The sequence below is a fragment of the Phyllobates terribilis genome, unplaced genomic scaffold (genome assembly GCF_046119375.1).
Source record: "Phyllobates terribilis strain yellow unplaced genomic scaffold, ASM4611937v1 Scaffold_5__5_contigs__length_657084704, whole genome shotgun sequence".
Classification (NCBI taxonomy): domain Eukaryota; kingdom Metazoa; phylum Chordata; class Amphibia; order Anura; family Dendrobatidae; genus Phyllobates; species Phyllobates terribilis.
Window position 1 is genome coordinate 40,538,984 of NW_027362765.1, and position 21,460 is coordinate 40,560,443.

Here is a 21,460-nt window from a genome sequence, read left to right on the forward strand (position 1 = left end):
TTGACGGCTCTATGTTATAAACTTCTGTGAAGCACCTGGCGGTGCAAGATTATCACCACTCATCTAGGTAAGTTCCCTGAGAGGCCTAATTTCCAAAATGGGGTCACTTGTCGAGGATTTCCACTGTTTAGGCACATAAGGGGCTGTCCAAACGGTGCTCCTTCGCTTCCAAACCCTGCCATGCACCCAAACAGTAGTTTTACCCCACATATGGGGTATCGGCGTACTCAGGAGAAATTGCACAACAAATTTTGGGGTCCATTTTCACCTGTTACCCTTGTGAAAATAAAAGTGTCTGAAGTAAACATTTTGTGAAATGTTCATTTTTTCCTTCCACATTTCTTCAGTTCCTATGAAACATGTGAAGGGTTAATAAACTTTTTGAATGTAGTTTTGAGCACCTTGAGGGGTGCAGTTTTTAGAATGGTGTCATTTTTGGGTATTTTCTGTCATATAGACGCCTCAAAGTCACTTCAAATGCGATGTGGTCCATAAAAAAATGGTTTTGTAAATTTTGTTGGAAAAAGGAGAGATCGCTGGTCAACTTTTAACCCTTATAACTTCCTAACAAAAAACAATTTTGTTTCAAAAATTGTGCTGATGTAAAGTAGACATGTGGGAAATATTATTTATTAACTATTTTGTATGACGTAACTTTCATATTTAAGGGCATAAGAATTCAAAGTTTGAAAATTGCTAATTTTTTTTCACAAGTAAACGCAAGTCATATCGAAGAAATTTTACCACTATCATGAAGTACAATATGTCACGAAAAAACAATCGCGAAAGCAGGAATGTGCTCAGTAAACTACATACACTGTCAGGTGGGCGCCATTACACTGATTAAAATGATACCTTGAAATCCGTTCTGTGGTTGTTGTGTAATCTTTATTTTCAGCTTGGACATAATCATATGCCGGTGCTCCGGGGTGGGCTCTATCTGATGCTCTGCTTACTTATTCAGCTGTATGCTCTTAGAACAGGTCACAGATCATTCACTAACCTGCCTCCTATTTTACATAAAGCATCTAGTAGTGTGGGGTTATGTAAAAAAAATGTAAATCAAGCAAAATGGCGCACATATATATATATATATATATATATATATATATATATATTTTTTTTAACTCCAACAAAAATGGCCGCAGCGCGTGAGCAGTAGCATCTATCAGCAAGTGATAGCTGCTACTGTGCATGCGCCATTTTGTTTGATTTAAATTTTTTTACCTAACCCCACATTACTAGATTCATTATGTAAAATAGGAGGCTGGTCACTAAACGATCACTGAGCTGTCACAAGAGCATACAGATGAATATGTAAGCAGAGCACCAGATAGAGCGCCCCCCACAGGCCGCCCCGAAACACGTGCATATCATCTCCAAACTGAAACTAAAGATTACACAAGAACCATGGGACGGATTTCATCAACCAAGGTATCATTTTAATCAGTGTAATGGCACCCACCTGACAGTATACTGTATATAGTTTAATTAGCACAATCCTGCTGACAGGTTTGCTTTAATCATGTAGACTGGGACCATGCCCTGGTAACTGGGGATACCGAACATAAATGGGGCATGTTTAAAGATATACTACTAGAATCCTGTAGAAAACTAAGGCTGCGTTGCCCACTATGCGTTTTTCAAGCGCTTTTGCCGTGGAATTTCTGCAGCGAAAACGCTTAAAAAACACTTGGTAATACGTGCCCCATGGTCCCCAATGATAATCCGCATGTGCTGTGCACATGCTGCGGAAATTTCTGCTGCGGATTATCATTCCGGAAAAATACGCAGCATGTCTATTAAATTTGCGGATATGCAGCGTAATCGCCGCCATTGACTTGCATTGGACCGCTTGATATCCGCATCACTACATGTGCACATGCAGATATCACATGGTTCAATGTGCGGATGGTACCCAGGTCTGGAGGAGAGGAGACTCTCATCCAGACCTGGGTTCCATAAAACCTGTTAAAAAAAGAATTAAAATTTAAAAAAAAAGATTATACTCACCTGCGGTGACTCAATGATGTCACCGCAGGTCCTTCACACCACCGTGAGCCGCCCAAGACACCGGACGCAGAGGAGAAAACACCGGGAGGACATCGGAAGATGAGTATAATCTTTTTTCTTTTTTTTTACCATTCTTATTCTTTTTTTTTTTTAACTAACTTGGTCACACTACTATAAATCCATGCTGGTTGCATGGATTTATATAGTGTGAACAAGTTGTTAAGCAGTTTTCCAAGTGATGCTAAAATCACTTGGAAAAGCGCTTGATAACCCGCATGCGGAAATTCATGCAAAAACGCTTGACAAACGCTTCTACCTGGCGGGAAAAACGCATGTAAAACCGCATACGTTTTTCCTGCCAGGGAGAAGTGGAAAAAATATGCAGCATTTCTGCATCGTGGGCACATAGCCTTATACCCTCTGGTAATAAAATGTTCAATAAAAAGAAACCATTATGGATAAATAAGATAGGACAAAGTTTAATAAGACAGAACGAAAGGCACTCAAAATCTTGAAGGCCGAGAAGTCAGAAATAGCATTTCAGGAGTATAAAGATGTCAATGAGAAATGTAAAAAAGAAATCAAGCTAGCAAAGTTATCTTCAGAGAAACAAATCGCCAACGACATTAAAATAAATCCCAAACAATTTTACAAATACATCAATGCCAAAAAGAAAGAATGGTATCAGCCCTTTAAAAGATGATAATAACAAGATAATTATAGAAGACAAAGAAAAGGCTGAGATATTAAACAGGCACTTTTCATCCATGTTCACCAATGAACTGACTGTTCCAAAGAACATTCAACAGGGCAAAAATCAAAGTCACCAACTGATATTACTAGTTTAACACAAGAAGTACGCCTGCGTCTGAACAAATTAAACATTGACAAATCCCCCGGCCCAGATGGCATTCATCCACGGATACTGAGGGATTTGAGCTCAGTAACTGACAGACCTCTGTATCTCATATTCTTAGACTCTCTTGTAACAGTTTCGGTGCCACAGGATTGGAGGACGGCTGATGTGATACCGATATTTAAGAAAGGTAAGAAGGTGGATCCAGGCAACTACTGTCTGGTAAGTCTGACATCAGTAGTGTGAAACCTTTTTGAGGGCAATATAAGAGATGACCTGCAGAGTTATATCACAGAGAATAATATAAAAACTGATAATCAGCATGGATTCATGGAAGATAAGTCGAGGTCTGACCAACATATTGGGGTTCTATGAGGAGGTAAGTACAAATCTGGATGTTGATGCGGCTGATGTGATTTATCTGGACTTTGCAAAGGCATTTGATACTGTACCACATAGAAGCAAGCCTTATACTGAAGCTACAGAAGCAAGGACTTGGGGGAACTATATACAGATGGGTAAGGAATTGGCTAAATGACAGGAAACAAAGAGTCATCGTAAATGGTACATTCTCTAAATGGGATATAGTCAGCATTAGCGACCGCAGGGATCTATACTGGGAGCAGTGGGGACTGCAGGAATCTGTGCTAGGACCGATTCTTTTTAACCTTTTTATTAATGACTTGGTGGATAGGATTGAGAGTAAAGTGTCAGTTTTTGCTGACGACATCAAACTATGTAGGATATTAAAATCTGATCCTGACAGTACAATATTGCAAAACGATTTGGATAAGATGACTGAATGGGCAAACACTTGGCAGATAAGGTTTAATGTAGATAAATATAGAGTAATGCACCTAGGACGGAGCAATCCTATTGCTGCATATACATTAAATGGGAGTATACTCCGGACTACTACTACAGAACAGGAGAGGGACTTGGGTATTCTGGTTACAAGTAAGCTGAGCAGCAGTACTCAATGTCAAGCAGCAGCCGCAAAAGCAAACAAGATCTTACGGTGAATAAAAAGAGAGGTAAAATCCCGTGATCCCAACGTATTGTTGCCCCTTTATAAATCACTTGTGAGGCCACATATAGAATATTTAATTCAGATTTGGGCACCACATTTAAAAAAGGATATTCAGAAGTTACTTCAAAGGCGGGCAACTAGATTATTACAAGGGATGGAAGGCCTCTCATTTGATGAAAGGTTGGAAAAGTTGAGCTTGTTTAGTTTAGAAAAAAGACGTCTCAGGGGAGATCTCATTTTTATGTATAAATATATTTATAGTCAATACTAAGGACTTGCACATGACTTATTCCTTCCAAAGACCATACTAAGGACCAGGGGGCACTCGTTACCAGTGGAAGAAAGGCGATTCTGGCAGCTAAATAGGAAAGGGTTCATTACAGTCAGAGCAGTCAGACTGCAGAATGCCGACCAGAAGAGGTAGTAATGGCAGACACTATAACAGCTTTTAATAAGGGGCTGGATGATTTCCTCAGTACAAATAATATTGTGGGTTACATATAATTTAGTGACAAAATATATGTGGTGGAGAGAGGTTGTACTTGATGGACCGTGGTCTTTTTTCAACCTATGTAACGTCTGACACACTTAATGCACAAAATAAGATTAAAAGGGGTTGTCAGATATGATGCTGAGCACAATAGTTAGTTTAGGGAGAACATCTGGTATGATTTATGGACTTTATAAAATCTAAATATTTGGAAAAATATATCCTTGTACATATATGTAACCGGGAAATGGACCTCGGGCCCATTACTGACAACCAATGGACAAGCATCCTTGCAGTGGTCAGATCCGAATCCATAAGGGTAAATTGTAGTCTGTCACAATTATATTATCCATTGGGGATATATGACCCTCCTGTTTCTCCACAAGGTCGGCATACATACAGAGGCCAATGGTCCGAAGTGCTTAGTGAAACCTGCTAATCTTATACACGTGCTACGGGATTAGAAATAACTTTCCTTCAAAAAAGTAAAAGTATTACAATTATACAGTCATAATCAGCAGGTTTGGACGGAGACTTCAAGGATTTTTTTTTACTAGGGTATTTTGAAGAACTGACACTGGACACACATGGTAAAACTGCGGTATGACATTTATTCAGACAAACCCTTCTACAAAACGTGACAACAAAGTCATTACTACAGGACTATATGAGAAAGTGATTCAGTATAAAAGAAACGCTAGAGCCAAAAATTAGAAAATTCGGGCTCAGTGGCTGGATACTCTGTGCCTGGCCTTCAGTGTGTTAGGACCAGATTGAGTACAAAAGAGGAAGAATTGGGAATTCTGAATTTCTTTGTCTGTTTCATGGCTTCACAACTTGGAGCTCTGTAATTTATGAATTTGCAGGTTTGGATAAAATCGTTGACTCATCAAGTTCCAGGCCTTAGCACGTATATTGTGACTGAAAATTTTGGAAACAGAAAGTCTCGGGATAAAACCCATTTCCGAAAAATCAACATAAACTGTTTCAAGATACTTGTTGGAATATCAATTGCAGTGAGTATAAGTAATACTAGATTTCATTCCAATATGGGGGAACTGTACTTTTTAGTACAATTTTATGGAGAGAAATCTAAGTGTAAGACTAAGTTGGGGGATGTCTATCACATTTTATGGTTATGCCTCAAAGGGAAAATGTTTAGCTGACACATTATTGAGACAATTGAGTAAGTACTTAAAATCAAAATCAGACACTTACAACTCGCAGTGCCCTCTGAGGCCTGGACGTGGCCTAAACTCCTGGACAATAGTGAAAAGGCTGTATATGCGGCTCGCATTGGCAGAAAAAGGACCGCATGGTAGTCAGTGGGGTAGCTGGAGAGGTGAGTGATTGAATGAGTATTTGTTGTTGTTTTTTTTACATCTTATGTTTATAACTATGAGTCGTACATATGTTGGATGTTCGTAACTCAGGGACTGCCTGTATTTGGTTTCTTCCAGGGTGAGTTTTTTTTATGATGGTCAATAAAATATGATTTTGAAGTAAAACATTCCTTAACATCTTGATGTGGCAATGTATTTTCCCCTATGTAGATTTTTGATGGTTGAGAAGACATAACTTCTGGGTAAAAACTTTTCTACATTCTTAACATAAATATGGCTTTACCCCTCTGTGGCTAGTCTGATGTACAACAAGACTTGATTTCTGTGTAAAACATTTCCCACATTCTGAACATGAATATGGCTTCTCCCCTGTGTGAATTCTCTCATGGAGAACTAAATATGATTTGTGACTAAAACATTTCCCACATTCTAAACATGAATATGGCTTCTCCCCTGTGTGAGTTCTCTGGTGTCTAGCAAGATGTGATTTCTCGGTAAAATATTTACCACATTCTGAACATGAAAATCGCTTATTCCCTGTGTGAATTCTCTGGTGTACAACTAAATATGATTGCTGACTAAAACACTTCCCACATTCTAAACATGAATATGGCTTCTCTCCTGTGTGAATTCTTTGATGTCTAATAAGCTTTGATTTATCTGCAAAACATTTCCCACATTCTGAACATGAAAATGGCTTCTCTCCTGTGTGAATTCTTTGATGTCTAATAAGCTTTGATTTATCTGCAAAACATTTCCCACATTCTGAACATGAAAATGGCTTCTCCCCTTTGTGAGTTCTCTGGTGTCTACCAAGACGTGACTTCTGGCTAAAATATTGCCCACATTCTGAACAAGAATATGGCTTCTCCCCTGTGTGAATTCTCTGGTGTGCAATAAGACATGATTCACCTCCAAAACATTTCCCACATTCTGAACATGAATGTGGCTTCTCATCTGTGTGAATTTGCTTGTGTTTAATGAGGTCTGATTCCTGGTGAAAGTATTTCCCACACTTTGAACAAGCGAATATTTTGTCCTTTGTGTGACTTTTTTGATGTGTAGCAAAAGACATTGGAAGGAAAAAACTCTTTCTATATTCTGTACATGAAAATGGATTCTTTCCTTTAAGAGCATTTTGATTTTCAAATCCAATTTTTTTACTTTTATCTTTCTTAATAGTCTGTAATGAGTCTGAAGATAGGACACGTTTAAAAGGATGAAATGATAGATCTTCAGTTGCATCTTGTATGAGATCAATGCCATCTAATTTAGAAATGGAAGCTATCAGTTGTTTCTTTGATCTCCGTATACAGTCGTCTGCCAAGAGTAAAAGCAATTAATATTTTCTAATAAAATAACTTGAAAATCTTATTTTTACAACATTTGTATATTAAATGCAAGTTATGTAACAAAAACTTTTACTCATCTCCAAAAAAATGAGCCACGCTCAGGTCGATCATCTATCCATAGAAAATGGCTCTTCCATAAACCAGTCATGCAAAATCCATGCTGCTAAAGTCAAATCCCCTCCATTCTCCCCAAAACTTAGCCTAGGAATGTAGCTGCTTTCTCAGAAAATTAAAGATAAATAAGGAATTGAAACTTTTTATCTTGTGTGTTTTACTTGTGATTGGTTGTATGCCACACCACTAATATTTCTACTTTTCTTTTAGTATTACTGATGATTGGTTTATTAATTCGGCATAAGCTGCTTTCTTCTATTTGGCCTTTTGATATGCTTCTAGAAACTCTAAAAACTTGAACACAACCAAATAAATCAGGGTGAGTTTGTAACACACATTGTGTGTCTCACATCTTGTTCTCCAGTGAGCTGCATCTAATTGCAAACCATCTGCAGATATGGAAAATTTGTGACTTCTTTGCAATAGATGTTTTATCTTTTTCATTTTTTAAATATTTTATTTTGCAGTATGCCAGTACAAACCAATCTCATATAACAAAAAACAAGATAATAAACAATATATATTTTTAGCTACCTTGTCTAAAGGAAAAAAAATCTAAACATTCCGTGTCTCTTGTCTACACACCATCCACCCTATAAAATCCACTCAATCCAAATGACCTTTACTTTTAAATCTGATTCTTTCATAAATCCCTAACTCTAACAAATACAGTTGAAACCAGAAGTTTACATACCCTATATAAAAAGACACATCTGCATGTTTTTCTCAATATCTCACATGAAATCAAAATAAACCTTTCCCGTTTTAGGTCAATTAGGATTACCATAATTTTTAATATTTGCCAAATGCCAGAATAATGAGAGAGAGAATGTTTGAAGGAATTTTTATTACTTACTGCAAAGTCAAAAGTTTACACACATTTCATTAGTATTTGGTACCATTGCCCTTAAACTGAATGACTTGGGTCAAACGTTAGGTATATACTTCCACAAGCTTCTCACAATAGTTGTGAGGAATTTGGGCCCATTCCTCCTGACAAAACTGGTGTAACTGATCCAGGTTTGTAGGTCGCCTTGCTCGCACCTGCCATTTCAGCTTTGCCCATAAATTTTCAATAGGATTGAGATCAGGGCTTTGTGATGGCCACTCCAAAACATTGACTTTGTCATCCTTAAGCCACTTTGTTACCATTTTGACAGTATGCTTCAGGTTATTGTCCATTTGGAAGACCCATTTCCGCCCAAGCTTTAACTTCCAGGCTGATGTCTTGAGATGTCTTGAGATGTTGCTTCAGTATTGCCAAACAATCTTCTTTTCTCATGATGCCATCTATTTTGTGAAGTGCACCAGTCCCTCCTGCAGCAAAACAACCCCACAACATGATGCTGCCATCACCGAGTTGGGATAATAATAATAATAGTTTTTATTTTTATAGCGCCAACGTATTCCGCAGCACTTTACAAATTTTAGGGGGGACATATACAGACAATACAGAATAAGCATATCTCATATCGAAAGGAGTGAGGGCCCTGCTCGCAAGCTTACAGTCTATGAGGAAATGGGGGAGACACAAAAGGTAAAAAGTACATATATTGTATAATGCAGCCTTGATATACTAAATAGGATAAATAATAATACATGGACTGGTCGCCAGCCAGTATGTGTACAGTCCTGACAGAGGCTATTAAGTGCATGGTTGGTATGAACCTGAAGTTGAAGAAGATTTTAATATGGGGGAAAACTGGGACGGACAGAGTGTGTTTAGGCGATACGCCAGTCTAAAGAAATATGTTTTTAGGGTTCGCTTGAAACTGTGGGTATTGGGAATTAATCGAACTGTCCTGGGTAGTGCATTCCAAAGAATTGGCGCAGCACGCGAGAAATCTTGGAGACGAGAGTGGGAAGTTCGGATTATGGAGGATTTTAGTTTTAAGTCATTTGCAGAACGGAGGGCACGTGTAGGGTGGTAGACTGAGACAAGTGTTGGGATGGTGTTCTTAGGCTTCCAAGCTTCTCCCTTTTTCCGCCAAACGTAACGATGGTCATTATGCTCAAAAAGTTCAATTTTAGTTTTATCAGACCACAGACCATGTCTCCAAAAATTAAGGTCTTTGTTCCTGTGTGCATTTGCAAACATTAGTCTAGCTTTTTTTATGTTTCTTTTGAAGTAATGGCTTCTTCCTGGCAGAGTGGCCTTCAGCCCATGTTGATACAGTACTCGTTTCACTGTGGATATTGACACAATCTTACCAGCTTCCTCCATAATCTTCAAAAGGTCTCTAGCTTTTGTCCTTGGGTTGATATGCACATGTAGGACCAAAGCATGTTCACCTCTGGGGCACAAAACCCGTCTCATTCCTGAGCGGTATGATGGCTGGACATTCCCATCTTGTTTGTACTTGCGCATAATTGTTTTTACAGATAAATGAGGCACCTTCAGGTATCTTGAAATTGTATCCAAAAGATGAGTTAGACTTGTGCAAGTCCACAATTCTCTTCCGATATCTTGGATGATTACTTTAGACTTTCCCATGATGCTACACAAAGAAGCAGTGTGTTTCAGGTGTGCATTAAAATACATCCACAGGTATGTATGTAATTAACTCAGATGTTGCCAAAAAACCTATCAGAAGCTTCCAGACACATGACATCATCATATGGGCAGTCCAGAGTTGTTTAAAGGCATAGTAATCTTAGTGTATCTAAACTTTTGACTTTGCAGTAAGTAATAAAAATGCCTTAAAACATTCTCTCTCTCTCATTATTCTGGCATTTGACAAATATTAAAAATTATGGTAATCCTAATTGACTTAAAACGGGAAAGGTTTATTCTGAATTCATGTCAGATATTGAGAAAAACATGCATATGTGTCTTTTTATATAGTGTATGTAAACTTCTGGTTTCAACTAATTATATATATATATATATATTAGTTGTACACACAGTACAGACCAAAAGTTTGGACACACCTTCTCATTTAAAGATTAAAACTGACAACTGAAAATATGTCTTATATTCTAGGTGGCTACTTTGAAGAACCTAGAATATAAGACATATTTTCAGTTGTTTCACACTTTTTTGTTAAGTATATAATTCCACATGTGTTAATTCATAGTTTTGATGCCTTCAGTGTGAATGTACAATTTTCATAGTCAGGAAAACACAGAAAAATCTTTAAATGAGGTGTGTCCAAACTTTTGGTCTGTACTGTATATATAAATATTTTGTATATATGCATTTAGTGGTTTCTACTGACCTGTGTTATCTGTAGGAATCTCCTCTTTACACCGCTCATCACCCCTCACATATGTCTCTGTAGTATTAATATGAGTCAGATCTTTACCCTGAAACAAATATTGGAAAAGTCACAGACAGATGGAGAAGTCACATCTGTGATCAGCTCTAATTCTGCCATCTCCACCGTTCTCATTACACAAGTATAAAACATATAACAATGGTGGATAAAACAAGACTGAGCACAAGACCTTCACAGCCATCTACACATCATAGGGGAGATCTCATGACACCTTCTCTCCATCTACCTGATGATCCTGAGGAACACTGGGATTTTCTTGTTTACAGTCCTGTGGAAGAAGAGGACGGGGACATCTCTCTGGTGTTGTCCTCTTATTGGATAGAACTGGAGGAAACACATACAGGGACTGAATTCATTCTTTACACACAGATAATTATAGGCCGTGTGTATTTAGTCCTGTCTATTACCTGGTGATGTGAGGGGCTGGGGAACCTCCATCATGACGTCCTTGTACAGATCTTTGTGTCGTTCTAAATACTCCCATTCCTCCATGGAGAAATAGACGGTGACATCCTGACACCTTATAGGAACCTAACACATACAATGATACCGTCATCCCCCGATCCCTTCATAGCGTTACTGTATAATGTCCCAACATTCCCAGCAGTGTCACCTCTCCAGTCAGCAGCTCAATCATCTTGTAGATGAGTTCTAGGACCTTCTGGTCATTGATGTCCTCATGCATCAGGGGGTGAGGTGGAGGCCCTGTGATTGGGCTCAGGGGTCTTCCCCATCCCTCAGACACAGGGTCCTGACAGAGCTCACTAGAGGTTTTCTTCACCACTGTGTAATCCTGGTTATGGAGAGACACAGTAGTAAATCTCTCTCTGGAAATCTCACTACAGACATTTCCAGCGTCCTCACCTTCCCAGTTCGGTACATCTGTTATTCCCATAGATAAGAATGATGTAATGTGACGTCATCAGAATCTCTCACCTCTCCAGTAAGCCGGAAGAGGATCTCTAGGGTGAGGTGTAATATCCTCTCCACCATCTTGTCCCTGTCCCTTTCCATCCTTGATGGGTCAATCAGGAAAATTCTGTTATATAGAAGATCTCCACTGAGAGGATCTGATATTGTAGGAACACGAATGGGGAGAAGATGACGATGTAACATCATAAAGATCCGATGTAAGAAATCTCTGTAGCTGTTACCGGCTTCACATGATTACTACATCCAGTCATGGGCCCCATCCTGCCCTGGTATAACATACAATGTAATTATAGTCACATACAGAGATATATCACATATTATGTCCAATCCAACACAAAAAAATAGAGACTAAAGGTAAAAGAAAAATCTGAAACTTTATTAAATTATTTATAAAAAGACGACAAAGTTGCAAAGTGCAGGGAACATCCACAGAGATCGGGATGGCAGAAACAGGGACATCAATAACAGATGATAGAACATTAATATTTCCAGATACAACATGGCGGCAATCATAATGGTGAGTGTACAATCATTACAAAAAGTTTTGACAAGGACACAAATTTAGTTTTTCACAAAGTTTGCTGCTTCTGCTTTATAGTGACATTTTGCATTAAATCTGTTATGAAGAGTGATCAGATGAATTGCAAAAATAATGCAAAGTAATCCATGCCATCAAAATTAAAGAAGTCGTCCACTACTAGGATAAATCCTTCTCACTCTGAATGTTTGCCCTCTTTAAAATAAAAACACCTATATTCACTTCCCGTGCCGCTGCCATTCCAGCAGTGTCGGCACTCGCTCTCCCAGGGCTCACGTGAGGTTGTTATGTCACGTGAGCCCAGCGCCCAATCAGTGCTGGTTTCACTGTCCCCCCATCCCGCCTTCGGACATATAGTAAATTAGGAGGAGAGCTGCCAGCCGCAGCTCACTTCCTCTTGATTACATATATCCGAAGGCTTTACATAAACTTGGTGTATTAGCAGAGCGGTAGCTGGGGGTTTGATTCAGGGTGGTTGGGAGAAACTTCTGAGTGAGCCCCTAACCAGGTAACCCTGATTATAACTATGGTGGTGCACCCAGATAGTGGATGTATGTGAACCTCAGCAGGTGATCGCGCCTCTACTAAAAGTCTCTATACAAAGACCAAAACTGATATTACTGTCATACAGTAACCATATAGTGGTAGATATCAGTCCTGCACAACATGTAATAGATTACAGTACAGTTATATATAGTAACTTACAGCTGACTTTCTTTCTGGTGGAGTCATTCACTTTTCCCATCTTTTCCATCTGGCTCAGACCAACACGGCAACTTCTTCCATAGTCCTCCATATAGTATAATGCACTCCCCATAGTCCTCCATATAGTATACTGCAATACCCATGGTCTTCCATATAGTATACTGCACTCCCCATAATCCTCCATATAGTATACTGCACTGCCCATAATCCTCCATATAGTATACTGTACTCCCCATAATCCTCCATATAGTATAATGCACTCCCCATAGTAAGCCATATAGTATAATGCACCCCCATAGTCCTCCATATAGGATACTGCACTCACCATAGTCCTCCATATAGCATAATGCGCTCCCCATAATCCTCCATATAGTATAATGCGCTCCCCATAATCCTCCATATAGTATAATGTACTCGCCATAATCCTCCATATAGTATAATGCACCCCCATAGTCCTCCATAAGGAAATGCACCCCCATAGTCCTCCATATAGTATAATGCACTCCCCATAATCCTCCACATAGTATAATGCACCCCCGAGAGTCCTCCAGATAGTATACTGTACTCACCATAGTCCTCCATATAGTATAATGCACTCCCCATAATCCTCCATATAGTATACTGTACTCCCAATAATCCTCCATATAGTATAATGCACTCCCCATAGTCCTCCAAATGGTATAATGCACTCCCCATAGTCCTCCATATAGTATACTGCACTCCCCATAGTCCTCCATACAGTATACTGCACTCCCCATAGTCCTCCATATAGGATACTGCACTCACCATAGTCCTCCATATAGTATAATGCACTCCCCATAATCCTCCATATAGTATAATGCGCTCCCCATAATCCTCCATATAGTATAATGTACTTGCCATAATCCTCCATATACTATAATGCACTCCCCATATTCCTCCATATAGTATAAAGAACTCCCCATAATCCTCAATATAGTATAATGCACTCCCCATAATTCTCCATATAGTATAATGCACTCCCCATAGTCCTCCATATAGTATAATGCACCCCCATAGTCCTCCATAAGGAAATGCACCCCCATAGTCCTCCATATAGTATAATGCACTCCCCATAATCCTCCATATAGTATAATGCACCCCCCAGAGTCCTCCATATAGTATACTGCACTCACCATAGTCCTCCATATAGTATAATGCACTCTCCATAGTCCTCCATATAGTATAATGCACCCCCAAAGTCCTCCATATAGCATACTGCACTCCTCATGGTCCTCCATATAGCGTACTGCACTCCCCATGGTCCTCCATATAGTATACTGGACTCCCCATGGTCCTCCATATTGTATACTGCACTCCCCATGGTCCTTCATGTAGTGTACTGAACTCCCCATGGTCATTCATATAGTATACTGCACTCCCCATGGCCCTCCATATAGTATACTGCACTCCCCATAATCCTCCATATAGTATACTGCACTCCCCATAATCCTCCATATAGTATACTGCGCTCCCCATAATCCTCCATATAGTATACTGCACTCCCCATAATCCTCCATATAGTATAATTCACTCCCCATAGTAAGCCATATAGTATAATGCACTCCCCATAGTCCTCCAAAGAGTATAATGTGCTCCCCATAGTAAGCCATATAGTATACTGCACTCCACATAGTCCTCCATACAGTATAATGCACTCCCCATAGTTCTCCATATAGTATACTGCACTCCACATAATCCTCCATATAGTATACTGTACTCCCAATAATCCTCCATATAGTATAATACACTCCCCATAGTCCTCCAAATGGTATAATGCACTCCCCATAGTCCTCCATATAGTATACTGCACTCCCCATAGTCCTCCATACAGTATACTGCACTCCCCATAGTCCTCCATATAGGATACTGCACTCACCATAGTCCTCCATATAGTATAATGCACTCCCCATAATTCTCCATATGGTATAATGCACTCCCCATAGTCCTCCATATAATGTAATGCATCCCCATAGTCCTCCATAAGGAAATGCACCACCATAGTCCTCCAGATAGTATAATGCACTCCCCATAATCCTCCATATAGTATAATGCACCCCCCAGAGTCCTCCATATAGTATACTGCACTCACCATAGTCCTCCATATAGTATAATGCACTCCCCATAGTCCTCCATATAGTATAATGCACCACCAAAGTCCTCCATATAGCATACTGCACTCCCCATGGTCCTCCATATAGCGTACTGCACTCCCCATGGTCCTCCATATAGTATACTGCACTCCCCGTATTCCTCCATATAGTATAATGCACTCCCCGTATTCCTCAATATAGTATAATGCACTCCCCATATTCCTCCATATATTAAAATGCATTCCCCATATTCCTCCATATAGTATAATGCACTCTCCAAAATCCTACATATAGTATAATGCACCCCCATAGTCCTCCATATAGTATAATGCACTCACGATATTCCTCCATATAGTATAATGCACTCCTAGTATTCCTCCATAGAGTATAATGCACTCCCCATAGTCCTCTATATAGTATAATGCACTCCCCATAGTCCTCCATACAGAATACTGCACTCCCCATAGTCCTCCATATAGGATACTGCACTCACCATAGTCCTCCATATAGTATAAAGCGCTCCCCATAATCCTCCATATAGTATAATGCGCTCCCCATAATCCTCCATATAGTATAATGCACTTGCCATAATCCTCCATATACTATAATGCACTCCCCATATTCCTCCATATAGTATAATGCACTCCCCATAATCCTCCATATAGTATAATGCACTCCCCATAATTCTCCATATAGTATAATGCACTCCCCATAGTCCTCCATATAGTATAATGCACCCCATAGTCCTCCATAAGGAAATGCACCCCCATAGTCCTCCATATAGTATAATGCACTCCCCATAGTCCTCCATATAGTATAATGCACCCCCAAAGTCCTCCATATAGCATACTGCACTCCCCATGGTCCTCCATATAGCGTACTGCACTCCCCATGGTCCTCCATATAGTATACTGCACTCCCCGTATTCCTCCATATAGTATAATGCACTCCCCGTATTCCTCAATATAGTATAATGCACTCCCCATATTCCTCCATATATTAAAATGCATTCCCCATATTCCTCCATATAGTATAATGCACTCTCCAAAATCCTACATATAGTATAATGCACCCCCATAGTCCTCCATATAGTATAATGCACTCACGATATTCCTCCATATAGTATAATGCACTCCTAGTATTCCTCCATATAGTATAATGCACTCCCCATAGTCCTCCATATAGTATAATGCACTCCCCATAGTCCTCCATACAGAATACTGCACTCCCCATAGTCCTCCATATAGGATACTGCACTCACCATAGTCCTCCATATAGTATAAAGCGCTCCCCATAATCCTCCATATAGTATAATGCGCTCCCCATAATCCTCCATATAGTATAATGCACTTGCCATAATCCTCCATATACTATAATGCACTCCCCATATTCCTCCATATAGTATAATGCACTCCCCATAATCCTCCATATAGTATAATGCACTCCCCATAATTCTCCATATAGTATAATGCACTCCCCATAGTCCTCCATATAGTATAATGCACCCCATAGTCCTCCATAAGGAAATGCACCCCCATAGTCCTCCATATAGTATAATGCACTCCCCATAATCCTCCATATAGTATAATGCACCCCCCAGAGTCCTCCATATAGTATACTGCACTCACCATAGTCCTCCATATAGTATAATGCACTCCCCATAGTCCTCCATATAGTATAATGCACCCCCAAAGTCCTCCATATAGCATACTGCACTCCCCATGGTCCTCCATATAGCGCACTGCACTCCCCATGGTCCTCCATATAGTATACTGCACTCCCCATGGTCCTCCATATTGTATACTGCACTCCCCATGGTCCTCCATATTGTATACTGCACTCCCCATGGTCCTTCATGTAGTATACTGAACTCCCCATGGTCATTCATATAGTATACTGCACTCCCCATGGCCCTCCATATAGTATACTGCACTCCCCATAATCCTCCATATAGTATACTGCACTCCTCATAATCCTCCATATAGTATACTGCACTCCCCATAATCCTCCATATAGTATAATGCACTCCCCATAGTAAGCCATATAGTATAATGCACTCCCCATAGTCCTCCAAAGAGTATAATGTGCTCCCCATAGTAAGCCATATAGTATACTGCACTCCACATAGTCCTTCATACAGGATAATGCACTCCCCATAGTCCTCCATATAGTATACTGCACTCCCCATAATCCTCCATATAGTATACTGTACTCCCAATAATCCTCCATATAGTATAATGCACTCCCCATAGTCCTCCAAATGGTATAATGCACTCCCCATAGTCCTCCATATAGTATACTGCACTCCCCATAGTCCTCCATACAGTATACTGCACTCACCATAGTCCTCCATATAGGATACTACACTCACCATAGTCCTCCATATAGTATAATGCGCTCCCCATAATCCTCCATATAGTATAATGCGCTCCCCATAATCATCCATAAAGTATAATATACTCGCCATAATCCTCCATATACTATAATGCACTCCCCATATTCCTCCATATAGTATAATGCACTCCCCATAATCCTCAATATAGTATAATGCACTCCCCATAATTCTCCATATAGTATAATGCACTCCCCATAGTCCTCCATATAGTATAATGCACCCCCATAGTACTCCATAAGGAAATGCACCCCCATAGTCCTCCATATAGTATAATGCACTCCCCATAATCCTCCATATAGTATAATGCACCCCCCAGAGTCCTCCATATAGTATACTGCACTCACCATAGTCCTCCATATAGTATAATGCACTCCCCATAGTCCTCCATATAGTATAATGCACCCCCAAAGTCCTCCATATAGCATACTGCACTCCCCATGGTCCTCCATATAGCGTACTGCACTCCCCATGGTCCTCCATATAGTATACTGCACTCCCCATGGTCCTCCATATTGTATACTGCACTCCCCATGGTCCTCCATGAAGTATAGTGCACTCCCCATGGTCCATCATGTAGTATACTGAACTCCCCATGGTCCTTCATATAGTATACTGCACTCCCCATGGCCCTCCATATAGAATACTGTACTCCTCATAGTTCTCCATATAGTATACTGCACTACCCATAGTCCTCCATATAGTATACTGCACTCCCCATAGTCTTCCATAGAGAATAATGCACTCCCCATAGTCTTCCATATAGTGCAGTCATGGCCAAAAGTATTGAGAATGAGACAAATAGTAATTTTTCCAAAGTTTACTGCTTCATGTTTTGTAATGGCAATTTGCATATACTCCTGAATGTCAAAGAGTGATCAGCTTAACAGCAATTACTGTACTTGCAAAGTCAATATTTGCCCAGAAAATGAACTTTAACCCCCAAAACACATTTCAACATCATTGCAGTCCTGCCTTAAAAGGAGCATCTAACATTGTTTTAGTGATTGATCCATTAACACAAGTGTGGGTGTTGATGAGGACAGGGCTGGCGATCAATCAGTCATGATTAAGTAAGAATGACATCACTGGACACTTTAAAAGGAGGCTGGTTCTTGGTATCATTGTTTCTCTTCAGTTAACCATGGTTATCTCTAAAGAAACACGTGCAGCCATCATTGCACTGCACAAAAATGGCCTAACAGGGAAGAGTATCGCAGCTACAAAGATTGCACCTCAGTCAACAATCTATCGCATCATCAAGAACTTCAAGGAGAGAGCTTCCATTGTTGTCAAAAAGGCTCCAGGGCGCCCAAGAAAGACCAGCAAGCGCCAGGACCGTATCTTAAAACTGTTTCAGCTGCGGGATCGGACTACCAGCAGTGCCGAGCTTGCTCAGGAATGGCAGCAGGCTGGTGTGAGTACTTCTGCACGCACTGTGAGGCGGAGACTCTTTGAGCAAGGCTGGTTTCAAGGAGGGCAGCAAAGAAGCCACTTCTCTCCAGAAAAAACATCAGGGACCGACTGATATTCTGCAAAAGGTACAGGGAGTGGACTGCTGAGGACAGGGGCAAAGTCATTTTCTCTGATGAATCCCCTTTTCGATTGTTTGGGACATCCGGAAAACAGCTTATTCGGAGAAGAAGATGTGAGCGCTAATACCAGTCTTGTCTCATGCCAACTGTAAAGCATCCTGAAACCATTCATGTGTGGGGTTGCTTCTCAGCCAAGGGAATCGGCTCACTGACAGTCTTGCCTAAAAACACAGCCATGAATAAAGAATGGCACCAGAATGTCCTCCAAGAGCAACTTCTCCCAACCGTCCAAGAGCAGTTTGGCGCCCAACAATGCCTTTTCCAGCATGATGGAGCACCTTACCATAAAGCAAAGGTGATAACTAAATGGCTCATGGAACAAAACATAGAGATTTTGGGTCCATGGCCTGGAAACTCCCCAGATCTTAATCCCATTGAGAACTTGTGGTCAATCATCAAGAGACGGGTGGACAAACAAAAACCAACAAATTCTGGTAAAATGCAAGCATTGATTATGCAAGAATGGACTGCTATCAGTCAGGATTTGGTCCAAAAGTTGATTGAGGGCATGCCAGGGAGAATTACAGAGATCTTGAAGAAGAAGGGTCAACACTGCAAATATTCACTTGCTGCATTAACTCATTCTAACTGTCAATATAACCTATTGGTACTCATAATATGATTGCAATTATATTTCTGTATGTGATATAAACATCAGACAAACACTAATAAAAACCAGAGACCAGCAGATCATATGAAAATATAATTTTGGTGTCATTCTCAAAACTTTTGGCCATGACTGTATACTGCACTCCCCATAGTTCTCCATATAGTATAATGCACTCCCCATAGTCTTCCATATAGTATACTGCACTCCCCATAGTCTTCCATACAGAATAATGCAATCCCCATAGTCCTCCATACAGAATAATGCAATCCCCATAGTCCTCCATACAGTATAATGCACTCCCCATAGTCCTCCATATAGTATAATGCACTCCCCGTATTCCTCCATATAGTATAATGCACTCCCCGTATTCCTCCATATAGTATAATGCACTCCCCATATTCCTCCATATATTAAAATGCATTCCCCATATTCCTCCATATAGTATAATGCCCTCTCAAAATCCTACATATAGTATAATGCACCCCATAGTCCTTCATATAGTATAATGCACTCACGATATTCCTCCATATAGTATAATGCACTCCTAGTATTCCTCCATATAGTATAATGCACTCCCCATAGTCCTCCATATGGTATAATGCACTCCCCATAGTCCTCCATATAGTATAATGCACTCCCCATAGTCCTCCATACAGAATATTGCACTCCCCATAGTCCTCCATATAGGATACTGCACTCACCATAGTCCTCCATATAGTATAATGCGCTCCCCATAATCCTCCATATAGTAAAATGCGCTCCCCATAATCCTCCATATAGTATAATGCACTTGCCATAATCCTCCATATACTATAATGCACTCTCCATATTCCCCCATATAGTATAAAGCACTCCCCATAATCCTCCATATAGTATAATGCACTCCCCATATTCCTCCATATAGTATAATGCACTCTCAAAATCCTACATATAGTATAATGCACCCCCATAGTCCTCCATATAGTATAATGCACTCACGATATTCCTCCATATAGTATAATGCACTCCTAGTATTACTCCATATAGTATAATGCACTCCCCATAGTCCTCCATATGGTATAATGCACTCCCCATAGTCCTCCATATAGTATAATGCACTCCCCATAGTCCTCCATACAGAATACTGCACTCCCCATAGTCCTCCATATAGGATACTGCACTCACCATAGTCCTCCATATAGTATAATGCGCTCCCCATAATCCTCCATATAGTATAATGCGCTCCCCATAATCCTCCATATAGTATAATGCACTTGCCAGAATCCTCCATATACTATAATGCACTCTCCATATTCCTCCATATAGTATAATGTACTCCCCATAATCCTCCATATAGTATAATGAACTCCCCATAATTCTCCATATAGTATAATGCACTCCTCATAGTCCTCCATATAGTATAATGCACCCCATAGTCCTCCATAAGGAAATGCACCCCCATAGTCCTCCATATAGTATAATGCACTCCCCATAATCCTCCATATAGTATAATGCACCGCCCAGAGTCCTCCATATAGTATACTGCACTCACCATAGTCCTCCATATAGTACAATGCCCTCCCCATAATCCTCCATATAGTATAATGCACCCCCAAAGTCCTCCATATAGCATACTGCACTCCCCATGGTCCTCCATATAGCGTACTGCACTCCCCATTGTCCTCCATATAGTATACTGCACTCCCCATGGTCCTCCATATTGTATACTGCACTCCCCATGGTCCTCCATAAAGTATACTGCACTCCCCTTGGTCCTTCATGTAGTATACTGAACTCCCCATGATCATTCAAATAGTATACTGCACTCCCCATGGCCCTCCATATAGAATACTGTACTCCCCATAGTTCTCCATATAGTATACTGCACTCCCCATAGTCCTCCATATAGTATACTGCACTCCCCATAGTCCTCCATATAGTATACTGCACTCCCCATAGTCCTCAATATAGTATAATGCACTCCCCATAGTCCTCCATATAGTATAATGCACTCCCCATATTCCTCTATATAGTATAATGCACTCCCCATAATCCTCCATATAGTATAATACACTCCCCATATTCCTCCATATAGTATAATGCACTCCCCATAATCCTCCA

The 21,460-nt window shown here is 40.2% G+C and overlaps 1 pseudogene; it reads right to left on the bottom strand.

The window, feature by feature from the left end:
- Positions 1 to 4,975: 4,975 nt before the first annotated feature.
- LOC141271422 (uncharacterized) overlaps positions 4,976 to 21,460 on the bottom strand; it is a 116,398-nt pseudogene continuing 99,913 nt past the window's right edge.